We start from the raw sequence: 10,000 nt of genomic DNA, 5'->3' as shown, positions 1-10,000 counted from the left end.
TCACTAACCCTCTTTGACTTCTAACGCTAGTAGTGTTCTCCCTGCGTGATTTATTATGCTCTAGCCAGTCCTCAACTTTTCGAACAAAATTGTCCCAGGCAGTCGCTGACCCGTCCTCCACGAGTTCCAATTGGGCCTCGCAGAAAACTGCTGACCAGCGGGTATGCCCAGGACTGGCCGCATCAAGGAATCGATCTCTCCACTCCACTTGGGGGGAGGATTGCACCTCTCTTTGCGACAGGGAACTATTATCATGCAGACCCGACCCTTGATGACCCTTACGGGCCCTTTTGACCAGGTCTGCTCTTTTTGACCCTACTTGTTTACATGTTTTATTCGGCAAGAATCGTGCTATCTCTACGTTTATGTATCTTACACCTGCCTCTACAAGTTCGGCCTCCTTCTTGACGAGGACCGCTATTTCCTCATCTGACCAACAGCCTCTGCGTCTTCGGCCTGTTGCCTCGGCAGCGGCTGCCCGATCCGCACGCTTTTTCGCTAGCTCAGCTTTGTGAGCAGCTATCCTGCGCTGATTAGCAGCCACAGGATGCTTGTGACGTTCGTGCTGGGATCGGCCTACAGCCGTCAAAAAAGAACGGCTGCAGTGGTCACACTTAAACGGGAGTCTGACGGGACTTGAGGCTCGAGATAGGGCATTACATTTGCCAGCGTGACACCTCATCGAATGTAGGTGTCCGCTTTCCCTGTCACACTTACTGCATTTGTAGACAGGCTTTATACCATGTCTACCTTCTAAATGTTCTCCCCAGCGACGGGGAGAAGAAAAACGCTGAGGACATAGCGGACAGGCAATAGAGCATGATCCGCATGGGATAGGGAGCGAAAATTCGCTTCCTGCAGGAGTGGGATATAATATCCCATTCTCAACCTCTCGATCCACTTCTAAAATAAGAGAGTGGATGTCATGGAGGGAATCCTGAGCAAGTTCTTTAGGAAGCTGTGTCCCCTTCACCACTAGCGTATGAGTCGGATAAATTAACCTGAACAGTCCCTCTCTTTTTTTTTCATATATCAGCGACGGGAGCTTATTAACACCCCCGTCGCCGTTCCAGTTGTTACCAGTAGGACCACTAATCATACCATGCTGCGGAGATGGTCCATTATCCACAACAGGGGAAGGTAGCTGTACGGCCAAGCCTGTTTGGTTATCATGCTCAGCCTGACCTGCGGGCCCCGCCCCGGACCCACGGGCCACCAGATTTACGGCGCCTGGCTGCCGTATGTTTTCAATCTTATTATTATTATTCATGATTATGGTACGGCAATTACCATGAGTATACGGGCAAAACTGATCAAGTTATACTTAAGAGAGTCATAGTTACTCCCGCCGTTTACCCGCGCTTGGTTGAATTTCTTCACTTTGACATTCAGAGCACTGGGCAGAAATCACATCGCGTCTGTGCGGCTCGGCCGGCTACGCGATGCTCTGTTTTAATTAGACAGTCGGATTCCCCCGGTCCGTACCAGTTCCGAGTCGACCGTTCGCCGCCGGCCGAACGCCTGCCGCGCGTCGCGGTGCAACGACCGCACGACCCCACGCAAGGCGGGAACAGAGGGCCGCGAGCACCGACGCGACGGCGAGCCCAAAGCCGTGTCGCTCCACGGCGTCTCGGGTGTGGAGCCGTGTTGTTCGCGCCCACTACGCCCCGGGCGCCCCGTATGAAACCGCCGCGCGCCGACATGCGACGGCGGCCCGACCGCGCGTCGGGAGGTGCGGAACGCCGACGCGAGAGAAGGCCGCGCGTGCGAGAGGAGGAGGAGGAGGAGGAGGAGGACCGACGCGGCGACAACCACCGCTTTCCGCCGCGAGGACGCGACGTGCTGACGACTATGCCGCACGCGACCGACCGACCGACCGACCAACCGACTTTCCTACCCGACGAAGAAGCCGCCAACTCCCGTTGACCGAAGGCGCGACCGCACACCGACACGAAGCGAGTTGCCCGCCGCCACGGAAGGCGGCGCAAACGACGGCCGGAAAGGCGCCCGAGATGCCGAGTCCGACGCCAACGCTACAGCCCCGTACCGATCCGCCGCTTCGCGTGAAGACGTGTTCCGGCGCCCGCTGCAGCAGCGCGACGCCGAGCGAACGGCGAAGCAACCGCCGCGCGGGAGCGCAGCGACACACACGGCCCGACCGACCCGGTCCTCGGAGCCAATCCTTCTTCCGAAGGTACGGATCCATTTTGCCGACTTCCCTTACCTACATTGGCGCTATCGACGAGAGGCTGTACACCTTGGAGACCTGCTGCGGATGGTGGGTACGGACCGACTCGAGAGCTGCGAATCGTTACGGACCCGGATTTTCCAGGGCCGCCGAGAGCGCACCGGACGCCGCCCGAGACGCGGCGCTCTACAGGTACCATATCCGTATCTCCGGACGAGCCGATTCCACGGACGCGGTCCTTTACGAAGAAGAGAGAACTCTTCCCGGGGCTCCCGGCAACGTCTCCGGGCTCGCTTGCGTTGCCGCTGCTTCGCCCGACCGCCGGCTTCGACGACAAACGCGCTGCTAAGAGCGGCGCGCCGCGTTCCCACCGCCGGACGAGCACTCTCCGAGTTCGGGTTCGGGAATATTAACCCGATTCCCTTTCGATGCGAGGCCGGCCGCATCTGCTGCTGCTGCTATTATATTTGCTACAACCGCTTTCGTGACGGATCCGGCGCCTTTCGTGGAAGCTTTCGCCCGCTTCTTAGGACCGACTGACCCGTGCTCGACCGCCGTTGGCACGGAACCCTTCTCCACTTCGGTCTTCGAAGGTCTCGTTCGAATATTTGCTACTACCACCGAGATCTGCACCCGCGGTCGGCTTCACCCGGGCTCGCGCCCGCGGCTTCCATGCACGCCGCGGCGCCCTCCTACTCGACCGGGCATCGGAAAGTCGCCTCGCCGGCGATCGCGCAACCTGTCGCCCGGCCGGTCCGGCATCGGTCGCTCGCTCCAGCGCCATCCATTTTCGGGGCCGGTCGATTCGGCAGGTAAGTTGTTACACACTCCTGAGCGGATTCCGACTTCCGTGGCCACCGTCCTGCTGTCTATATCGACCGACACCCTTTCGGGGATCTAATGGGCGAAGCGTAGGGCACCTTAGCCGGACGTTCGGTTCATCCCACATCACCAGTTCTGCTTACCAAAAGTGGCCCACTTGGCACCGTGCATTCGTCGCAAGAAACGCGCAAAATAATTATCATTATTCCCAACGATTCGTAAACGGCCGCCTCCGTTCGGGAGAGGAGTAGCGCGGCCCGTTTCGCCCGTTCCGAGTTCGAGAGTAGATCGAGGCCGTCAACGTCCCCGGGGCCTCCAGTCGTTCGCTTTACCGGACGGAATTGCGTGTCGTTCTCCTGCTGGCGCCAGCTATCCTGAGGGAAACTTCGGAGGGAACCAGCTACTAGACGGCTCGATTGGTCTTTCGCCCCTACACCCGGTTCCGACGATCGATTTGCACGTCAGAGGCGCTTCGGACTTCCACCAGAGTTTCCTCTGGCTTCGTCCCGACCGGGCGTGGATCGCCATCTTTCGGGTCCCCGGCCGCCTGCTACACCTGAGTCGGAGCGGGAACGCGCGCTTTCGAGCGCGAACGCGCGGGCCCGACCCGGGAACGATGCTTCGAAACGCCGCGTGTTACAAAAAAAGAAGCGAGCCGCCGCCACCACCACCGCTGATGCTGCAGCAACCGACGAGATTAGACGACGGCGGCAGCAACTGCGGCGGCTGCTGCGACAGCGGCCCAACACCCTTCCCCCGAGCGGCGACGTGTCACGTTCTCGCTTTCGCTGTGCCGTCGGAGTTCGCAAAGTGAAAGGCTCCAACGACTCGCAGTCGACTGGGACTCCTCGGTCCGTGTTTCAAGACGGGTCGGGTAGGTTGCCGATGCTCGTCGCTGACCGGCAGCAGCGGGCGGCTTTTCGGGCGATCCCGCCGACTCCTCCAACAACCACCGCTCCTGCTGCTGTAGCACCACGCGCAAAGACGAGGAGCAAGTAGAAGAAGTAGTAGAAGAAGAAGGAGCAGGCGGGCGGCCGCGTCGCTTTCGCGACTCGCTGCGTCGTGAGTGCTGAGGGCGAGGTGCGTTAGCCCGTCTCCGTCGGTTAGCCGTGCCTGCGCTTTCGTGGAGCGACGGGCCCGGTCGAGAGAAGCGCGTGGATCCCGACGCCGGTCGGTCCCCGCGTGAACGGGTTCCGGACGCCGAGGCGCTCGTCTGCGACCTGCGGACGCCGCGCGCCTACCGGCCCGACGGGAACGGGTCGCGACGACGGATCGGAGGGGAAGTGCGTCCGATGCCGGCGCCACGGAAATCGAGCGCCGACGAGGCGGCAGACGACCGCCCGCGGAAACGAGCGGCCGCCACCGACGCGTTCGTCGGCGACGACGGCGCCTTAGGAGGCGGGGGTGAAAGTGGCAGCGGACTGAGTCCCCTCGCGATCGCGGTGAGCGGTCCTACCCGTTTACCCCTGGGCGGTTTCACGGTCTCTTGAACTCTCTCTCCAAAGTTCTTTTCAACTTTCCCTCGCGGTACTTGTCGGCTATCGGACTCGTCCCCGTATTTAGCCTTGGATGGAGCTTACCACCCGCTTTGGGCTGCGTTCCCAAGCAACCCGACTCTCGGGCCGAAAAGAAACACCGCCGATCGCCGCCGGCTCCGAATGGGCCTGGCACCCGCTCTGGGCAGCCCCGATCGAGGGGACTCCGAACCTAGCCGGGCGAAACGATCGACCGTGTACGACCCTTGCGCCACAGCTCTCGACGACCGGCGCGGCCGACGAGATTCGGCGTTGGGCTTCTCCCGGTTCACTCGCCGTTACTTAGGGAATCCCGGTTGGTTTCTTTTCCTCCGCTTAGCGATATGCTTAAGTTCGGCTGGTAGTCTCGTCCGAGTCGAGGGCAGCTTAGAAAAAAAAAAAAGTCGTCGCTGCGGCAAACCGCATTCGATTCGTCGTCGTCGTCGTCGTCGTCGTCTTCGATGGCCTGCACGAACGCTCGCAAACGAGATCCACAGAGCGAACACCGACCGAAGATGCAGACGGCTGCGGCGGCGGCAACGGCCGCCACGGAGTAATAAGAGGAGGCAACGACGGCGAGGGCGGCAGGCAGAAGAGTGCGCACGAACGGCGGACGGTGCGTTCCCTGCTGCTACTGCACATGTCGGCCGCTCCGTGGCAGGTGTCGCAGCGATGACGGTCTGGCATTGCGGGAGACGGAGGATCGAGCGGCGCGCGCTCGCTAGTCGTGCCGGAAGCAGAAGCAGTAGCGAGAACGAAAGGCGAGCTGTTCACGCTGCCCGCCCGCTTCCACGGCGCGCGCCCTTTCCTGCGACTCCCGACTCCCCGCCGCTGCTGCTGCTGCAACGGCGGACGGCTTTTTCGTGTCGTGACCGCCTCTCGACCGGACGGGGCCCCGGGACGATGGGATCCCGGGGCCGCAATGTGCGTTCGAGGTGTCGATGTTCACTGAGTCCTGCAATTCGCATCAGTTCACGCGGATAGCCGCGCTCTTCATCGACGGACGAGCCGAGTGATCCCCCGTCCAGGGTTTCGGTATTTGCTACTACTACTACTACTACTACTACTACGCCTACCAGCACTGCTGATGCTGGCCGACGCGGAGGCGAGGAAAGGAAGGAAGACGAGAGAGATATTGATGTTCGTGGAGCCGCAAAGCGTGCAGCACCGTCGGCCTAGCGCACTGTATTCGGGCGGACGCAGGCTGGGTGAAAACTGCGCGGTCGGCAGCTGCCAGAGAGAGAACGAGAAGGAAGCATAACGACTTGCGGGCTTCGTTCACCGCTGATGACGCCGCCGCTTCTACTTGCTCGTTGCTCGTTGCTCGGCTGAGGCTGCACTGTTAGAGGGCCGACGATTGCGAGGGGGCCCGGCCGCGGCTTACGAAACCGGCTGGATGGCGCCGGAAAGGCGAGGAGGAGGCGACGGCGACGACGGCGATGTTGGCCGGCCGACGCCAGGAAGGAAGACGAGAGAGATATTGATGTTCGTGGAGCCGCAAAGCGTGCAGCACCGTCGGCCTAGCGCACTGTATTCGGGCGGACGCAGGCTGGGTGAAAACTGCGCGGTCGGCAGCTGCCAGAGAGAGAACGAGAAGGAAGCATAACGACAGCGGAAACGATTTGCGGGCTTCGTTCACCGCTGATGACGCCGCCGCCGCTTCTACTTGCTCGTTGCTCGGCTGAGGCTGAGGCTGCACTGTTAGAGGGCCGACGATTGCGAGGGGGCCCGGCCGCGGCTTACGAAACCGGCTGGATGGCGCCGGAAAGGCGAGGAGGAGGAGGAGGCGAGAGAGATATTGAGGTTCGTGGAGCCGCAAAGCGTGCAGCACCGTCGGCCTAGCGCACTGTATTCGGGCGGACGCAGGCTGGGTGAAAACTGCGCGGTCGGCAGCTGCCAGAGAGAGAACGAGAAGGAAGCATAACGACAGCGGAAACGATTTGCGGGCTTCGTCCACCGCTGATGACGCCGCCGCTTCTACTTGCTCGTTGCTCGGCTGAGGCTGAGGCTGAGGCTGCACTGTTAGAGGGCCGACGAGTGCGAGGGGGCCCGGCCGCGACTTACGAAACCGGCTGGCTGGCGCCGGAAAGGCGAGGAGGAGTAGGAGGAGACGGAGGAGCGGAGCAGGGCTGCTGCTGCTGCTGCTGCGGTAATGATCCTTCCGCAGGTTCACCTACGGAAACCTTGTTACGACTTTTACTTCCTCTAAGCGATCGGGTTCGGTCGTCTTCTCCGGGCCATCAGAGAACGCGCCGGCGACGGCGCGGAACGCCGCCGCGCGTAAGCGAACTCGTCGGCCAGATCCGAGGACCTCACCGGACCGTTCGATCGGTAGTAGCGACGGGCGGTGTGTACAAAGGGCAGGGACGTGATCGACGCGGGCTGATGACCCGCGCCTACCGGGAATTCCTCGTTCACGGGGTTGGTTCCAGGCCCCGATCCCTATCACGGGAGGTGGTTCAGAGGTTTCCCGACCCTCTCGGGCCGGGGGAGACGCGCCCGCTGATACCTCCAGTGTAGCGCGCGTGCGGCCCCGGACATCTAAGGGCATCACAGACCTGTTATCGCTCCGCCTCGTGCGGCTTTCTGCCGCCCGTCCCTCTAAGAAGCGCTGCGTTCGCCAACCGACTGGCCCGGGCGCGACGGCGTGCCGCCGCCGGGCTCGCGCGGGCCGAGCCGACCGAGTCACCGCCGCCGCTCCGCAACCGACGCCGCAACCACGCCGCGTGCGAACCGCCATCCCAGACCAACCCGCACACCAACCCGCGAGGAGCGGAGCACGAAAGGCTGCTAAGAAGGCAGTTGCCGGACGCGGCCGCAGCGCCGGACGCGAAGGAGAGCGGCGGCAACGGCAAGCACGGGCCGCGCGCGGAGCTACCGACGATGGCTTCGGCGCCGCCTCGCTACCGGAAAAGCACTAATCGACGCGCTAGTTAGCAGGCCGGAGTCTCGTTCGTTATCGGAATCAACCAGACGGATCGCTCCACCAACTAAGAACGGCCATGCACCACCACCCACCGAATCGAGAAAGAGCTATCGATCTGTCAATCCTACCGGTGTCCGGACCGGGTGAGTTTTCCCGTGTTGAGTCAAATTAAGCCGCAGGCTCCACTCCTGGTGGTGCCCTTCCGTCAATTCCTTTAAGTTTCTGTTTTGCAACCATACTCCCCCCGGAACCGACTATGGTTTCCCGCGCAGGCTCCCCGCCGGGTCATCGAAGCGAACGCCGGCGGAGCGCCAGTCGGCATCGTTTACGGTCGGAACTACGACGGTATCTGATCGTCTTCGAACCTCCGACTTTCGCTCTTGATCGAGGAAAACGTGCTTGCCACACGCCGTCGCTGCAGTGCGTCTTGCGACGATCCAAGAATTTCACCTCTAACGTCGCAATACGAGTGGCCCCGATCGCTCCCTTCGATCATTGCCTCGTCGTGAACGGAGACCGACGGATGACGCGCGGACGAGGCCATTTTCCATCATTCCATGCTTTTCGTATGCAAGCCGGCGGGGCTCGCTCTGAGCACTCTAATTTTTTCACAGTGAACGTACCGGCCGCCTCGGACACTCGGCGAAGAGCACCCTCGGAGGAACCGTGCGGGCCGAAACGACCGGGAGGTGGACGCGCTACCGAAACGCGTGCGAGCGGCGATGCCCCGGGCGACGCTCGACCCCCGTTTGTTTCCCCCGAACACCGCGTACCGCCGCAAGCGACGGAGGAGACGGCGGCGGCGGCGGCAGCAGCGACGACGGCGGCGAGGCCGAACGATCGCGTGCCGATGCCGACCGACCGACCGACCGACCGAGAGGACGGAAGCGGAAGCTACGGAGGCGGGTGACGGGCTACCGGAGAGACCGTCGCAGCGACGATGCGCGCAGAGCTCCGCGGCCCGACCGCGCACGCACCGGCGAATAGGGCCGGGAGTGCGAACGGACGACCGAAGCGGACGCGCGCGAGGCACGCCCGCGACGGCGCCGTCGCCCCGAACGTGCTGGGGCACGTTTTCGAGACCCGAATTCCGACTACGAGCTTTTCAAACGCAACAATTTTAATATACGCTACCGGAGCTGGAATTACCGCGGCTGCTGGCACCAGACTTGCCCTCCGGTCGATCCTCGTTAACGGATTTGAAGTGTACTCATTCCGATCGCGGGGCCTCGACAGAGTCCCGCGTCGTTATTTTTCGTCACTACCTCCCCGTGCCGGGAGTGGGTAATTTGCGCGCCTGCTGCCTTCCTTGGATGTGGTAGCCGTTTCGCATGCTCCCTCTCCGGAATCGAACCCTGATTCCCCGTTACCCGTTGCCACCACGGTCGGCACTTACCGGGCCGTCGACAGTTGATAGGGCGGACTCGCGGGGGACCCGTCGCGCGAAGGCTAGTCGATACTAGCCCGTGCGATCGTACTGACAGTTATCCAGAGTCACCAAAATCGAAGGGGCGTGAAGCCGACGCACGCCTAAACCCGCGCGCGTGCGAAGCACGGCGACGGCGGCTGCTGCGACGGCCCGTACTCGTCGGTCTCAGTCTAATATTTGCGCCGCGACCAATGCGGAAGGCCGACCGTATCGTCGCGACCGGCGGCGGCGGGAACTGGCGAGCAGTCCCGGAACCAACCCGGCCGAGCGGGCGCCGGCGACGACCGGCAGCGGCTGGGACGACGCCGAGCACGCGGAGGCGCTGCGGCGACGAAGACCGCTGCTGCTGCCGGAAGCCGTTTTTCGGCCCGACGCCCGGGTGCGACCTGCGATCGCGGCTTCGGTTGCATGTATTAGCTCTAGAATTGCCACAGTTATCCACTCTCCTCGCGGTGAGGAATACGGTCCCGAGGATTAGGTCCGGTTCCTGAGCCATTCGCGGTTTCACCATTCGTTTACGGCATGAACTTACACTTGCATGGCTTAAGCTTTGAGACAAGCATATGACTACTGGCAGGATCAACCAGGTATCGTCGTCGTCGTCGTCGTCGCTGTAGTAGCGTCACCGTCGCGTCGGTCGGCTGAGAGCGGAAGTCGAGGCGGATGTCGAGGCGGAAGTCCCGCTGCTGCCATCGCCGCCGCCGCCGCGCGGAGAGCAAACGAAAGCGAAGAGGAGGAGGAGGAGGAGGAGGAGGAGGAGCCTGAAAAATCGCGGCCGCCGCTGCTGCTGCGGTAGCCGTTCGTTCGTACGTACGTTACGCGTCCTAATCCGCCGCTCTGCTGTAGCAGCGGAAAAGCGCGCCAGACGGAAGAAAAAGAGTTCGCCGAGTAGAAACGGTTTGCGATCCGACTGCCGCACACCGGGCCGCTGCGGTAGGACGGGCGCCGGTGCGGGTTGAAGAAGCGAGGCGGTTTCTGGCTGCTGCTGCCGCCGCCGCCGCCACGCGAGAAGGACGACGAGCGGGGAAGCGAGCGAGCCGAAACGATTGCGACAGCACGGGCTGCGGTCAACGAGAAGCGTGTGTGCGATGACGAAAACGGCGTTGTCGGCAGCCGCCGAA

The 10,000-nt window shown here is 62.4% G+C and overlaps 1 non-coding gene and 2 pseudogenes across 1 annotated transcript; all 3 read right to left on the bottom strand.

Annotated features, from left to right (window-relative positions):
* LOC149133755 (large subunit ribosomal RNA) overlaps positions 1-4,909 on the bottom strand; it is a 9,160-nt pseudogene extending 4,251 nt beyond the window's left edge.
* Positions 4,910-5,397: 488 nt separating this feature from the next.
* On the bottom strand, positions 5,398-5,556 carry LOC149133754 (5.8S ribosomal RNA). Its single transcript, XR_016243518.1, has one exon. It is a non-coding gene; the product is annotated as a 5.8S ribosomal RNA (ribosomal RNA).
* A 1,118-nt stretch (positions 5,557-6,674) lies between these two features.
* LOC149133753 (small subunit ribosomal RNA) lies at positions 6,675-9,469 on the bottom strand (annotated as a pseudogene).
* Between the last annotated feature and the right edge of the window lie 531 nt (positions 9,470-10,000).

This window comes from Octopus bimaculoides, chromosome 10 (assembly GCF_046866305.1).
Source record: "Octopus bimaculoides isolate indiv1 chromosome 10, ASM4686630v1, whole genome shotgun sequence".
In the NCBI taxonomy this organism is placed as follows: domain Eukaryota; kingdom Metazoa; phylum Mollusca; class Cephalopoda; order Octopoda; family Octopodidae; genus Octopus; species Octopus bimaculoides.
This window is presented reverse-complemented; position numbering and strand designations above follow the sequence as displayed.